The sequence below is a fragment of the Rhinolophus hipposideros genome, assembly GCF_964194185.1.
Source record: "Rhinolophus hipposideros genome assembly, chromosome: 3".
NCBI classification, from domain to species: domain Eukaryota; kingdom Metazoa; phylum Chordata; class Mammalia; order Chiroptera; family Rhinolophidae; genus Rhinolophus; species Rhinolophus hipposideros.
The window spans coordinates 97,975,229-97,990,838 of NC_138049.1; positions in this window are offsets into that span (position 1 = coordinate 97,975,229).

Here is a 15,610-nt window from a genome sequence, read left to right on the forward strand (position 1 = left end):
GGGTCAGATGAAAGAGAAGGTGTGGCACTGTCAGGGAATGTACTTCATGCCCTGAAATGCCCCTCTTCCCTCCCCCTCCTCTGGAAGACACCTCGCAGCACCTGAATCCACTACTGTGATGGCGCTTCTACCCCAAAGCTGAGAATCCCCAGATTGCGTTCTCCAGCTCCATGTCCCCAAAGCGTGGACCCACCACCTCTGGACTCTCCCTGTGCGTCTGGGCCACCCTTCTCCCACCCGGCTCCCCCAAGCAGGACCAGATCAACTGGTAGATATCCTCCCCCTTAACCTGATCTTATCCCTTCCTTTCAGGGTTCCCTATTTTCCTGTCAGCCCACAGATTAGCTGGTCGCCCAGGTCGCCCTTGCCCGTGTGGTCAGCTTTGGTTCCTTTCTCCCAGTAAAAGAAATACCCTTAGTTCATGTTATATAAAAATGTGATATTTGATATTTCTAATATATAAATTTAGAAAGTATATGGCAATGAAGGAAAAAAATATTTCCATCCTATATGCCAGACAAAAAGGTTAATAGCTTTAGTACATAAACATCTTTTTCTTTTAAATAAATAAGAATCAGGCAAGCATTTCCTTTTTAAAAAGGGCTGCAAATATGAACAAGTAATTCATTAAAGAATAAAGAACAAATAATATGTATGAACATGGGTTCAAAATGGCTGATCATCAAAGATGTGAAATGAAGTGAGACCCCAGGCCTGGCCTATCAGTTCAAAGAAGATTAAAATAAATGATAATCATATTCTGAGCTGGAGAGGTGTAGGGAAAAGGGAATTCTCGTGAATTGTTGGAAGGACATAATTTATAGCCTCTTCCTGGAGGGCAGTGTGGTGATGAATTAAAAGGCAGAAAAAGTAATTTATTCATCCATTCCACTGTTAATGGACATTTGGGTTGTTTCTAGTTTGGGGCTGTTGTAAATAGGTGGCTAAGAACATTTAAAAAAAGGTGGAGAAAGGAAAACAAAGTAAAGAAGCAGCTAGCTGGTGAAGCAGCCGGTCTAAACAATTGTCTAAGTAATTTGACAGTGTGCTGATAGCTGTTGTTTAAAAAGGCAAATCATTGTACAAGACTCAAACAAGCACAGCGTTTCCCTGTGCCACCATTTTAGGCCCCTGCTCCCATGCCCCCTGAAGGAACCCACTTTAGATCTATTTATTCTGAAGTTTGCCTCTATATTTTTGGAAGAGAAAAAATAAAGCTTCTCCTGCCATTTGTTGATTTTCCAGATTTAGTATTATCCAATCATCCCCTATGAAGGAAGATGAGAACTGGTCACTTAACACATCACTTTCCTACCCACCCCACTCCTCTATCCCTAAACCCACAACATAGTCAAATCACAGCTGTCCGTAAGACAGATATTCAGATTTTACATTTTCTGACCCTGTAAATATTTTTTTATAGCCTAGCCATGGAATGATGTACTGAGATTGTGTTTTATTATCCCCCAAATTACCTTATATTTCGTTCATTTTATTTTCTAAGTATTCACCACAAACGCATTTCTGAACTCTCTACCACAAGTATAAATTTCATCTTTGTCGGTTCAAATACCTTAAGGCATCACTTGGACCCATTCCCTTGAGACCCGGTAGATGTTCCTTGCCTTTTGCCGGTGTCTGCACTGGTTTCTGTGTAAGCCTGCCGCACAGCTGTCCCAGGATTCCTTCTTGCCATCTTCTCAGGCACTCCGTTGGACGTGCTCTCTGCTGATTTTCATGACTTTCTCTGTCTAGTTTTATACTTCTTTTCTTGGAACATTCCTGCCAATATCTTCCCTTACTTTTGAGAAGTCCAATGCTGTTTTTATTTACAATCCATTGACTGTGAGATTTTTTTCTCCCCTCTTACTCTTGATGCTTTTAGGATCTCCACGCCCCCCAACCCCTGTTCTGAAATTCCATGCTGGTGTGGGTCTTTTGTCATTTATTGTGCTGAGGACTCAGGGGGCTCTTCAATCCAGAAAATTGTATCCTTAATTCTGAGGCATATATTCCTTATTTCTTTTATAATCTTCCCTTGGTTTTCTGTTTTTTTTTCCCCCTCTATGGAATTTCTATTATACAAATGTTAGGCTTTATGGACTCATCCTCCAAATTCCTCATTTTTTCTTTTTTACTTGTCATCTTTTTTGTTTACCTTTTATTACAATTTACATACAGTCAAATGCACAGATCTTAAATGTATAGTTTGATGAGTTTTGACAAATGCACGTAACCTGCTCCTGTATCAATATATAGAACATAAATTCAGCAATACTTCACTCCCAGAGGCAACCACTGTTCTGATTTCTTCCCAATTGTTTCAGCAGCATTTATGTCTTCTGGAACTTTTTGTGAGTAAAATCGTAGAACATGTACTCTTTTGTATCTGGCATTTCTCACTCACCACAAAGTTTTTGAGGTTCATCCATGCTGTTCCATGTATCAGTTCCTTTTTGTTCCTCAGCAATATTCTTTGCAAGAATGTACCACATTTGCTTATCAATTTACCTGTTGACATTTGGGTTACCTTCCAACTTGGCTATTATGAACAACGCTGCTGTGATCATTCCTGAATAAGTCTTTTTATGGACATACATAGTAATAGTTTGCTAGGACTGCCATAATTGTCATAGAGTGGATGGCTTAAATAACAGAAGTTTATATTCTCACAACTCTGGAAACCAGAAATCCAAGATTAAGGTCAGCAGGGCTGGGTTTTGCTGAGGTGTCTCTACTTGGCTTGAGGATGGCTGTCTTCTCCTCCCTATGCTTTCACACGGTCTTCCCTCTGTACTTAACTGTATCCTCATCTCCTCTTCTTATAAGGACACCAGTCATTTGGTTTAGGGCTTACCCTAATGACCTCATTTTAACTTAATTGACTCTTTAAAGACCTTATCTCCATATATAGTCACATTCTGAGGTACAAGGGGTCAGAACTTATATGAATTTGGGGGGACTCAATCCAGCCCTTAACATGCATTTTCCTTTCTCTCGGTTAAATACTTAGATATGAAATTGCTGGGTCATAGGATACGAGGACATGAAACTTTATAAGAAATTGCCAGACAAATTACCAAGTGATGGTATCATTTTAACCACCCTCCACCCCACCAATGTATGAGAGTTTCTGTTCCTTTATATCCTTGCCAACATTTTGTATTGATAGTCTTTTTAATGTTGGCTATTCTCACAAATGCATACAGGACTCTCGCTGTGGTTTGACCTTGCATTCCCCTGATGACTGATGATGTTGAGCATTTTTTCTGTGCTTACCAGCTACTACAATTTCCTCTCTTAGAAGGTACCTGTTCCAGCTTTTTCTTTACTTTTATTGGATTTTTTTTCTTTCTGTTATTAAGTGCTAGGAGTCCTTTAACTATTCTGGATATAAATCCTTTTCCAATTGCAGAATTGCACATATTTTATCTGTGTGGCTAGACACCATTATTTTCTTAATAGGGTAGACACCATTATTTTCTTAATGGTGTCTTTGGAAGAACAAAAATTCTTAAGTTTGATGCAGTCCAATTTATATATTTTTTAATGTTTAATGTTTTCTAAGTACCAAGAATCTTTGTCTACCCGAGTATCATAACAGTGCTTGTCTTATGTTTCCTTGTAGAAGCTTTATAGCTTTTGCTTCTATGTTTAGATGTATAATCAATGTTTCATTAATTTTCATGTATTGAGGTTCATTTTTGCCCCATATGGATATTCAATTGTTTCAGCAGCATTTGTTGAAAATATTTTTCTTCTCCATTGAATTGCTTTGGCATTTTTAATTTAAAAAAATTTAATTAAATATATAAAGTAGATCTACTTCTGAACCCTCGATTCTGTTCTACAGATCTATTTGGTTATCGGTTAACTAACACTATACTCTTTTAATTTTTGTTGCTTTATATCAAGTCTTAGAATCAGGTACTGCAAGTCCTCCAACCTTTTTTTTTCCCTTACAGTTTTTTTCTGGTTATCCTAAGTCCTTTGTTTTTCCATAAAATCTTAAAATCAGTTTATCAGTTTCTACAGAGAAATTATTTTTGGGGCATTGTGTTGAACTTATGCATCAATATTAGGAGAGTGGGCATCTTAACATTATTGAGTCTTCTGATCCATGAATATGGTATGTCTCTTCACTTAGTTGTTTTCCTGGATTGGTACTTCATATTTCTCACGCTTTCTATGTTAATTTTCATCTCTTTTTGTTTTTTGTACTTCCCAAAACATTTTGTCAGTGTTCTCTTCCTACTATTTTATTAAGTTATTTTTTATCTCTATCATATTTTTAATGGCAAAAGGTACTATTTGTGTTCTCAGAGGAGTCTCATTTTATAGTATTCTATTCTAGTTTCATGGATGTCTTCTCTTTTCTTTTTAAAGATATGATGTATAGGGCCTTTAAATGGTTTAATTCAGGGCCCTGTGTTATCTATTTCCCTCGTGCTGCTTTATATGTTTAGATTTTTTGTGCTATTTATTAGAGGCTTTCCAAACAGGTGTTGTTGCTCATATTTCATATTATTCGTTCTGTATATTTTTTCTGTATGTTTGCAAATTTTTAAACATTAGAAGTTAAAGAAGAACAACTATAGCATAAAAGTGCTTGGAAATTCTCTGTGTGTGTGATTTTCTAAATGTTGGATTTTTACTCTAGAACAGTTTCTCAACTTTGGTACTATTGACATTTCGGGCCTTTGTTCTAAGGGCTGTCCTGTTCATTGTAGGATGTTTAGCAGCATCTCTGACTTTTACCACTAGATGCCAGTAGCACCTCCTCATCATTTATGACACCCAAAAAACTTTCTAGACACTGACAAATTTCTCCTGGGAGGCAAAGTCACGCCCATTGAGAACCGTGTAAAAGTAACTGCAGTTTAAAGGTTAAAAATAATTGCAAAAAGCGCAATTACTTTTGCATCAACCTAATAGAATAATCAGGCAAATCCTCTGTACTTTTTGAAGGATGCCCAGCTCTCTGCATCCCTAGTACTTTTCTCGTGTACTAGTCATTTCCCCCCAGAAATGAATCTGCTAACATTCCTATCTGGGGTGTAGACAAGAGCTAACGTGGCTGCTAATATTCTTAAATCACAGCTGCTGCTGTGGTAAGTAATCATTGATATGGAATAACAACTTCAGAATATCTCCCAGAATGTGGAAAGAAAAAGTAATTTAATTTTAAAATGATCATCTACAAAACAATAAGGAATAGGGAGACAGCAAATGCATAAGTTTTCCTGAGGACAGACCAGCAGAATAAAAATAGAATTAATGATTTAAGATGTTGTAGGAGAAAACTTTCTTGAGGTGAAGAAAATTGTGTGTGCTGATTAAAGGGACTTACTGCATCCCAGACAAAATCAATAAAAAGAGATCTATATCCTATCAGTCAGGATATTCTTGTGTCTGCTGGAGCTATTCAGTGGCATCGCATGAGAAAAGTTTATTTTTCTCCTGTGCAATGTCTGCTGAGGATCCAGGATTTCCAGTACACTGTCCTCCAAGCTTGGTTCTTCAATCTTATGGCCTCTCCAAATCAGCAAGTGTTTCTACAACAAGAGAAGAAAGATAAGCAATTAAGTGCTTCCATCTAGAAGTGACACTGTCATTTACATTTCTGTGGACAAAACAAGTAAGACTGTCTTGCCCAATTTCAAGGGGGCTGAGAAATATGATTCTCCTAAATGTGTAGAAAGAAAGATAACTGAACACCGCCTCTAGGCATGGCTGGCAAAATTTATTTTTCTATGACTATTAAGAAAAAAATCTATGATCATCAATGTTCAAAGGAAGAAAGAGTTACTTGCAAAGGACTTAATAAAAAATTTTGGTTTCAAAGTTTTCTACCACTGCAGTAAATGCTAGAAGATGACAAATTAGCATCTCTTGAGAACAGAGGGAAATATTTTGATCTAGTAATTTTATGCCTCATTAAATTGTCCTAATTTTGTAAAGACAACCCAAAGAGTTTTCATAGGAAAGAACCTGAGGTATTTTTCCTTAAAAATATACATTGAAAATGATCTTCAGTTCACTGAGATAAAGTGAAACACAAAATGACACAGCTGCGGTTTAAAAAACTAGAGTAAATCAGAAACCAGTCAGGCTAAAGATAAGCTCAAGTGACTGCTGTAATTCTGTGTTACAGATACAGAAACTTATGTCTGTAATTGTTGCTCGTGCCTAGAAATGTACTGAGTTCTGCGTATTGATCTTGTGTTTGGTCACTTGCTAGTTTCTCCTATTATTTTTAAAGCCTTGTTGTGTATATCTTTGGAGTTCCTTCGTATCACCTGCAGACGCTAGTTTCATCTCCTTCCCTAGGCCTTCCTTTGCTCTTGTCCTAGGTGTTGCTTCAGCTTTTCACTGTAGTGATGACTAGAAGAGGTGGTAATGAGTCTGCTGGTCATGCTCCTGAACGGGAAGGCAATACTCCACATTTCCAGCCAGGATTCTCACTGTGCCATCCATTGCTCCCGGGCGAGCAGAAAGCACACAGCAGCCTGGTCCTCTGTGAATTTTCATCACGAGTTATTTTGAAATGTGATATTAATTTTTCCATTATCTACTGTTAGTTATATTTTTGCCATTTATTCCATATTTAACTTCATCATGGTTGCAAAATGTGGGCTGTATTCTGAGGTGGAGTGTGTAGTGAGTGAATGGTGTCCAGATTCCCTGGTGGGTACAAGTGGCCATTTCGCTAAGCTCTGCCAGTGCGGTTGAAGCCCAGTGTTTAGTGTGAATTCCAGGCAATCTTGAGAAAAAACTTTGGGTTGATCTTTGTGCACTTTTCTCCCATGTGATAAACCCTTACAATTTCCTTTCCTGTGTAATAATTTGTTTTAACTAGAATTTAAATAATTGTCTTTAAAAATTTTTGTTTTTCTTTTTCATGTACTGATATAATCCAATCCCAAATTCCTGGTCACATGTCTGAATCTCCTCTCAAGACATTCTGACACAGCAGGGATTCTGTTGATTGTCTTTCTACAAAGTCACTCCTGCAGCCTTCAGTTGGAAGGCTGGACTCCTTGCCTCCATGCCTGGTACACAGCTGCCATTTGGGGTCTCTTTTCCTTCATGATCTGCGGCTTCCCTTCATCTCCCCCTGCATTTTCCTGGTTCTTGTACCTTTGTTTACATCTTTGTATGGGTGGATCATATCCTTCAGCAACAACCAGAAAAAAGGGGAATGCAAAATACATCCTGAGGCTCTTTCTATCTAAAATATCTCTTTTCACCTTGAAACTAATAGTTTGATGCCCTGTTTTGAGCTGGAAATTATTTGTCCTCAGAATTCTGAAGGCGCTGCTCTAGTCTCCTCTAGCCTCCATGGTTGTTGAAAAGTCTGACCATTATGATGACTATGATAATATGTGATCTATTGCTTTCACTTTATTAGTATCTTCTCTTTGTTTCCCGCGCCCTGGAATGCCACAGGGACAAGACTGAGCCTGTGTCTATTTCCATCCATTTGCTCAGCACAACGAGTGGCCTTTTCGATCTAGAAATTCATGGGGAAATTTATTGGATTAGTTCATTAGTTCCCCCTCTCTGTTTTCTCTTTCTAGAACTCCCTTTCTTCAAATATTAACCTCTTGGACCAGCTGTCTTATTATTTTTTCTCTCTTCCATTTCTCTGCTGTTCTCATTCTTTCTCATTCTCCCTCTCCTCCTTTTTCCTCTCCCTCCATCCTTTTCTCTTATTCTTATTATCTGGGCAATTTCCTCAGCTTTATATTTCACTCCTTTCATGAAATTTAAATTTCTGCTGTCATACATAATTTTCAATTTCCAAGGGCTGTTTTATTTCTCTGAATGTTGCTTGTGAATTGTTTACCTGTTTTTATTCATGACTCCCTTGATGGCCACTGTTTCCTCCAGTTCCTTTCCCCACGCTCTGTTCAGTTCTTTCTCTTTCACTGGAGAGCTTTTCCTTAGCTATGTGGCAATAGGAGGTTAACTGTTCAAATTTCAAAGATCGTTGGACGCCCTGAGCCACTGGCAGGGCTTGTGCCCTGGGAACACTGGGGGCACTGGGAGGCTGATGTCCTTGGCTATTTTGTTGATGAAACACCCTTGTCATGTTCAGCCTTCCCTCTCAGGCTGCTTGGATCCCCAGGGAAGACTCACTGGTCTCTTGTCTGGAGGAAGAAGGGTCTGGCTGCCAACTTTCTGGAATGTAAATAGAAGAGGGCTGGGGGGTTTCTCAGACTCAGGTATGCATTCTTCACTAATCCCATGGTCTTCTAGTCACCATCCTCAACCAGGCCTCTCACCCACCCCCTTCCCACCTGGCCAAGAAACCCTTTGTAACCTCTCTAGGGCATTCACAGTCAGTCCTTTTTCCAAGGTGGGGAAAAGTCAGCCATCCAAATGCAGAAAGTGGGCGAGAGGATCTGGGGGCCTCCTTCCTGCTTCCATGACTTCCTACCATCCTTGTCATAGGATGCCTCCACTGCTCCCCCACCTCCTCAGCCATGGTGGACATCCTGCAGTGTGAATAAGGTTTGATTTGCATTTTCCCTAATTCTCACACAGGATTCTGGTTTCTCAGTTCTGCTAAGTCATTTTTCACTTGTTGGTATCCTTTTCAGTTCCCCCAATTTTCTTGCTCTTTTATCTTCCAGTTCTCCTCATCCCTGTGTTTCCCCCATTTCTTCATGTTTGTTTCAGTGGGTTTCAGGAGGGAGCAAACATCAGGGTGTGTGTTCTATCTGTCATCCTTACCCGAGAGTCTGCATGTTGATTTTAGATTACTGCATCTATGTTCATTACTAAATGGACTCATCACCTGTTAGTCTCATTCAGTTCTTACATGGTTTTGGAATTAATGCTGTTCTAGTCACAGAAATGATACAGGGAGCTTTTCTGTATTTTTTATTTCCTGGTATAAGTTGTATGAATTAGGAAATATCTGTACTTCGAAAATGCTTCTTGGCCTGGGGTGGCCTCTCCCTCCCCAAGCTCCATAATAATCATATGATTGGATTTTTATTTTTAAGCTGTTTGTAGTTGAGTCAGGATTTTAATTTTTTACACCAATTTTGAAATTTTATATTTTTAGAAATGTGTGCATTTTGTTTGTTATCAAATTGATTATTCATAGCACTTTTATTCTGCGATCTCTTTTAGGTCTCCAAAGTAGCTCTCATTTGTTTTTCTTCCTTTTTTTATTTGCTTTTTTTTTTTTTTTTAACTTTTCTCTTGTTTAGTCTCGCTAGATATTTGTATATTTAGTTCTTTTATCCGCAAGAAAAACATTAACTTTGTTCATCTCTTTCTTTCTTTCTCTCTCTCTCTCTCTCTCTCTCGTTCTCATTTCCATGTTTAATTGATTTCTGCCTGTCTTAATAAGTTAATCATAGTTGCTATAACAGATATATTCCACGATCGCAGAGAATAAAGGTTGATTTCTTACAAGGGTGATGGGGGAGACCTTGCAAAGGACCACTTAGGGATCCAGGCTTACTCCATCTCGTGGCTCCTCCACTCTGAGTCCCCTGAGTCCTTTGCTTCCAGCATCAGATGGGGAAAGAGAAAATATGGCCCCTGGGAGGGCTTATAGGCCAGGTCTGGAACAGATTTAGAACAGTGGCCATCACTTTTGCTGCCACAACCTGGGCAAACATGGGGTCTACTGGAGTGCCCAGGAAGACCAGAAAACAGGTTTGGGTGGGCATGGAGCAGCTCTGCCTCCCTGCTTTCACATCTGTCATTTCCTCCCTTCATACTGTTGGGGGTTTGCTGAAAGATGGTGCCAGCTCCATTTCCTGTGTCCACCCCCACCTCAACAACAAATGAGAGTGACCTGCAATTGTATTCACTGTGTATATCCTTCTTTTAATTTTCATCAATTTAATGATAAAACAAATATGTCCCATTACTGTTTTAATTTGCGTTTCTTTGACTACTAGGTATGTTGAGCAATTTTGCCTTTACTTGTTGTCTATTTGTATTTCTTCTCTACTGACTATCTCACTGATGTCTTAATCCCTCCTCTATTCAGGTTTATATCTTTCTAGTTGATTTCAAAAACTTACATGACATGTTGCATGTTACGTGGTACCGAACATGTTACATGACATGTAACAACGCTTGGAATATTATATATTGATGTATAGACATTTTTTCTTAGTTTGCCCTTTTACTTTGTGTGTAATTTTATGTTGTGCTATATTTTTTTATACAGTCAGCTCTTTCCATCTTTCCTGTATGATTTCTGCCATTGAGTCATGCCAAGAAGCTTCTGTTTCATTGCCAGCTTATGTAAATGTTTCATGTAAGTTTCTTCTAGATCTTTTCTAAATAGTGTCATTCTAGAAAAAAATATACAATTAAGAATCAAGCCAATAACTGTAACTCCTGTGGATTCTTGTTTTTCTCTCATGACCCATATCCAATCCATGAACTAACCCTATTGTTTCTACCTGAAAAGCTTATCTGGTCACTTGCTACCACCTCTACCTAGATTATTGCCAAGGCTTCTTAGTGGATTTCTCTGCGTCTACCCTTGTTTTCCTACAGTGCACTGTCCACACAGTATCCAGAATCATCCTTTTAAACTGCAGATCAGCTCAAAACCCTTCAATGGCTTCCTTCTCAGAGTAAAAGACAAAGTCCTAAACTGGCCCACAAGGTGACCTTGGGGTCTGGCCCCTCCCTCTCACTGACCCCTCTCCTAACATTCTCCTCTTCTGACTTTGCTCTAACCACACTTGCCTCCTTACTGATCATTGAACACACATCAAACGCGCTCCCACCTCAAGGTTGCTGCACTTTTTCTCCCTCTGTGTGAATGTTGTTCCTCCAGACCGTGGATGCCTTCTTCCTTCCATTCTTTTATGTCTTTGCTTAAATGTCTCCTTATCAGTGAAACCTTCTCTGCTCCCTATATGAAATAGCAACTTCCACTTTCAGACAGACAAAACCCTCTGAATCACTGAATTCGAGAAGGAGAAACATTATGAGTCATTTAGAATTACGGAACTTAGTGGTATCAGACCTTACGCGAGGGTGGGAGCTGGTCTAAGAGGTTGACTTGGCCAATAGTCACTATAAGTCAGCAGGGCTGACAATTGAAAAGAAAGTTGAACTTGAAGGAAGGAAAAATGGGGACAGATCAAGACCCAGGACCCACCACGGCTTCTCAACTTCAATGTCGACGGTGGACTGCAGGAGGTGTTGATGCACGTGGCCGCAGAGCTGTACACATGCTGGACCCAGGACTCCAGGAGACTGAGCTGAAGCAGCTGCAGGCCAGGGGCTGCCCCAGGCCAACAACTCAGGCCCAGGTGCCTCAGCTGCTGGAGCACCGACACCAACCTCCAGGGCATGATGCCTGCGGCCTCACTGCTGCCTTCCAACTCTCATGCAATTTGCTCTGTGGCAAACCCTAACGTGCAACCCTAGAAGGAAGCGGATTCTGAGAAACGCAGTGACAGCTTCTCTAAGCTGATACAGTACAAAACCAGCACAACTTCTGTCTCCCCACTATCTTCCTCTTTTTCCTCCATAGCACTTGTCACCACGTGATACGCGGTTTACTTATCTATTTGTCTCTATCTCCCCATGAGAATGTAAGCTCTCTGAGGACAGGAACTTGTTTTGTGTGTTTACTTTGTTTATTCTGGTATCCCAGTCCTAGAACAGCACTTGATGTACATACAGCACTAGATAACACCTATTTACTAAATATTTACTAAACTGGAATTTACTGAATAGTATGTACCAGACTGTGCTCTAAGTCCAATGAAGGGTTAACTCATATAATTAATAAACACCCATAGGGAACCACTGACTTTAATGTTTTAGAGATGAAAAAATTGAGACGAATAGGGGTATTTCAACGTACTCAATTCATGCGGCTCATAAGCGGCAGAGTTGGATTACAAACCAAGATGTGGGACTGTAGAAAAATATGACTTTAGAACTTAAGAGTCATGAAAACTACAATTCAGTAGATGTATATATGACTGTATATGTTCCTTTTCCCATTTTGTTCATTTATTTTTAATGCAGCCATATCATACAGCAAATAACTTTTGAATCCAGAAAAACAGTTAGGAATGCTGGAATCATCAGATCAGAAATTTTAAAAACTGTGATGAATAGGCTGAGGGTTCTCATGAAAAAAATAGACAACACGTAAGAATAGATGGGAAATGTAAGCAGTGAAATGGAAATTCTAAGAAAAAATATAAAAGAACTGCTAGAAATATAAAAAATACTGTAACAGAAATGAAGAATGCCTTTGATGAACTCATTAGTAGACTAAACACAGCTGAGAAAAGAATCTTTGAGCTTGAGCATATGTCAATAAAAACTTACAAACCTGAAAAAGCAAAGAGATAATACACTGAAAGAAAACAGAACTGAATATCCAAGCACCATGGGACAACTACAAAAAGTATAACATGCATGCGAAGAAATACCAGAAGGAAAAGAAAGAGAGAAAGGAATGGAAGAGATATTAAAGCAATAATGACACTAATTTTTTAAAAGAGGAGTAGCTATATTAATTTCAGACAGAGCAGGCTTCAAAGCAAGGAACATTATTAGGGATCAAGAAGGGCATTACATAATGACAAAAGGATCAATTCTCCAAGAAGACATAACAATCCTTAACATGCATGCACCTAACCAGGGACTGTCAAATTACGTGAGGCAAAAACTCCCCGAACAAGGAGAAATCGATGTGTCTCCTACCATAGTTGGAGATTGCAACACTCCTCTATCAGAAACGGACAGATCCAGCAGGAGGAAATCAGTAAGGACATAGTTGAACTTAACGACATCATCAGTCAGCGGTACATAATTGACATCTATAGACTCCTTCATCCAACAACAGCAGAATACACATTCTTCTTAACCTCACATGGAACTGTCACCAAGATAGACCACATCCTAGGCCATAAGACACATAGTAACAAATTTAAAAAATAGAAATGTTATAATGTCTGTTCTCAGATCACAATGGAATTAAACTAGAAATCAATGACAGAAAGATAAAGAGAAAATACCTGGAGATGAAACAACACACTTCTAAAAGAAGAAATCCCAAGAGATTAAAACATATTTTGAACTAAATGAAAGCACAACTTATCAAAATTTGTGGGATGCGGTGAAAGTGGTGCTTAGAGGAAAAATAACAGCATTGAATGCATATATTAGAAAAGAAGAAAGATGTAAAACCACTAATGTAAGTTTCTATCTTAGAATGCTAGAAAAAGAACCCAAAGTTAACAGAAGGAAAGAAATAATAAGAATTAAAGCAGACATCAGTGAAGTTGAAAACAGGAACTCAGTAGAGAAACTTAATAAAACCAAAAGCTGTGTTTGTGAAACCTAGATGAAATGGTCCAATTCCTTGAAAGACATAATCTGCCAAAACTCACACAAGAAGAAACAGACAATCCGAATAGGTCTATATCTATTAAAGTTGAATCAGCAATTAAGAACTTTCCAAACAGAAGGCTCAGATGAGTTCACTGGTGACTTCTACCAAATATTTAAAGAAGAAATTATACCGATTTTCCACAATCTCTTCCAGAAGACAGAAGCAGAGAGACTATTCCTTACTCATTCCACGAGGCCGGAATTACCCTAATACCAACACCAGACAAAGACATCACAAGAAAACTACAGACCAATATCTCTCATAGATATAGATACAAAATATTTTAATAAAATGTAGCAACTATGAAATATGGAGCCGACCAGTTAGGAGCATGTACGGGGGGATGCTTCGTGAGAGTTTTAGAAGGATGGAAGTAACTGATGATGGTTGAGGAAGTGTCTTCAAGCCTGGACACACTAATAGACAACAACAGCTTTGCTATCCTTTCAGATGCGCTACAGTTTAATGGGAAAGAGACAGAGGCCCTGGTCCTACTCCTACCGTCACCACCAGGATGTAAGTTTAGGCCAGGTTCTTTCTCTAGACTTTGAACCACAGCTCCCAGAATTGTGTATTCCTCAGACCAATAGCATTTCATAACATATGTTACATGCTGACATACAACCAAATTTTTATTTTATATAAAGATTACTTTCATCTTTGGTGGCCAAGATTTTCTTTCAAGAAAAAGGATTTTGAATTTGTGAGTGTTGCTTTGGATCATGAGTATAAGTACCACGTTTGGCGATAGTAGCATATTGAGCGGAAGCAAGCCAGAGCCTGAGAACTTTGTGGAGCACAGCCCCATCCACCCCTTAGACAGCACAGCTCTAGATTTCACATGAGATGGAAATACACCTCTAAGCACCTCTAAGCCCTGCTATTTGGAGTTTTTCAATTCTTTATAGCTGAACCTAGTTCTACTGAACACAGCTGTCACTATTGACAGTTTTGCTAGGTATACAACTTTGGTTTAACGTTACTTTTCTCAAGCATTTTTATGACATTATTCTTTTACTTTCTGGCTTGCATTGTTGCATTTGAGAAGCCTATTAAAAGTTCTTCATAACTGATTGCTGCTTCCTCTCTGTTTTGGGTTCTGCAGTTTCTTAACAATATGCTGAGATGAGGATTTCTTTTTGTTTATATTGCTGGTGTATGATAATGGGTATCTGTGGCTTAATGACATTTCATAGATCTGGAAAATTCTCAGCTATTACACCTTCATATATTGCCTCTCATGTTCAGTTTATGCCTAGGATGTAAAAAGCTCAAGCGAGTAGAGCTCCCATCTGAACAAGAAGAAAAAGACAGGTAAATGACAAAATCATAACTCTTCCTGAACCTGTAAGAGAACTGAATTTGAAAGGCAACCAAGTAACATAAAATCCAAGGAAAGACAAGCCACTCCAAGGGGACTTGGCGATGTGAGCACCAGCTCACCTGTCTAGCAGAAAGGGAGGAAGAGATGCAGAATACAAACAAGTGGGTCCGAACAATTCAGCTAGGATTTAACAACTTGTCAGTGGTCAGTGCAGGCTAGCATGACAGTGTCGAACCCCGAGATCCCAAGACATGAAAGGAGTGTTCACACCCACTTGCAATCTCTTTTCTAGCCGCTCATGAGAAAGACGGAAGGCAGGGAATCTCCCTCAGTGAGAACCTGGAGAAAAGGTGTGGGAAATAGACATTTATCCTCTGTGGAACAAAAGCATCAAGCCACTAGGGTAGGGGTAAGAAGTTTCAATACCCCAGAGCAGAGGTGGAGACCCACTGAAGCTAAGGAAGTATATATGACACAAATTCTGGCTGCCTAGAACACAAATGTGATGAGTGGAGCTCCAGCAATTATTTGGCCCACAGGATGATGGAATTCAGAGATCATGAACTGGGATGGAGAGAAGGAACCAAAGTACTTGATGATACAAAACTACCATAGCAGTCCTGAGGTTCCTGTCTTGGAACTTTTTAGTGAGAGATAATAAACCATTTTGCTTAAGCCACCTTTACTGGAGTTTTCTGTTATATTTAGCCGGCTAATTCTCACTGAATCAGAACTAGGCCTACAACTCATTCATAGAGAAACCTCATATCCTTGGGATTTCCCTAGATCATAAACTCTGTGTGTAAATCAAGATTCAGCCAGGCCAGAAGGCAACCTTGTGCTCCCATGGGCCGACCTTGCAAATGCCAGCTGCTAAG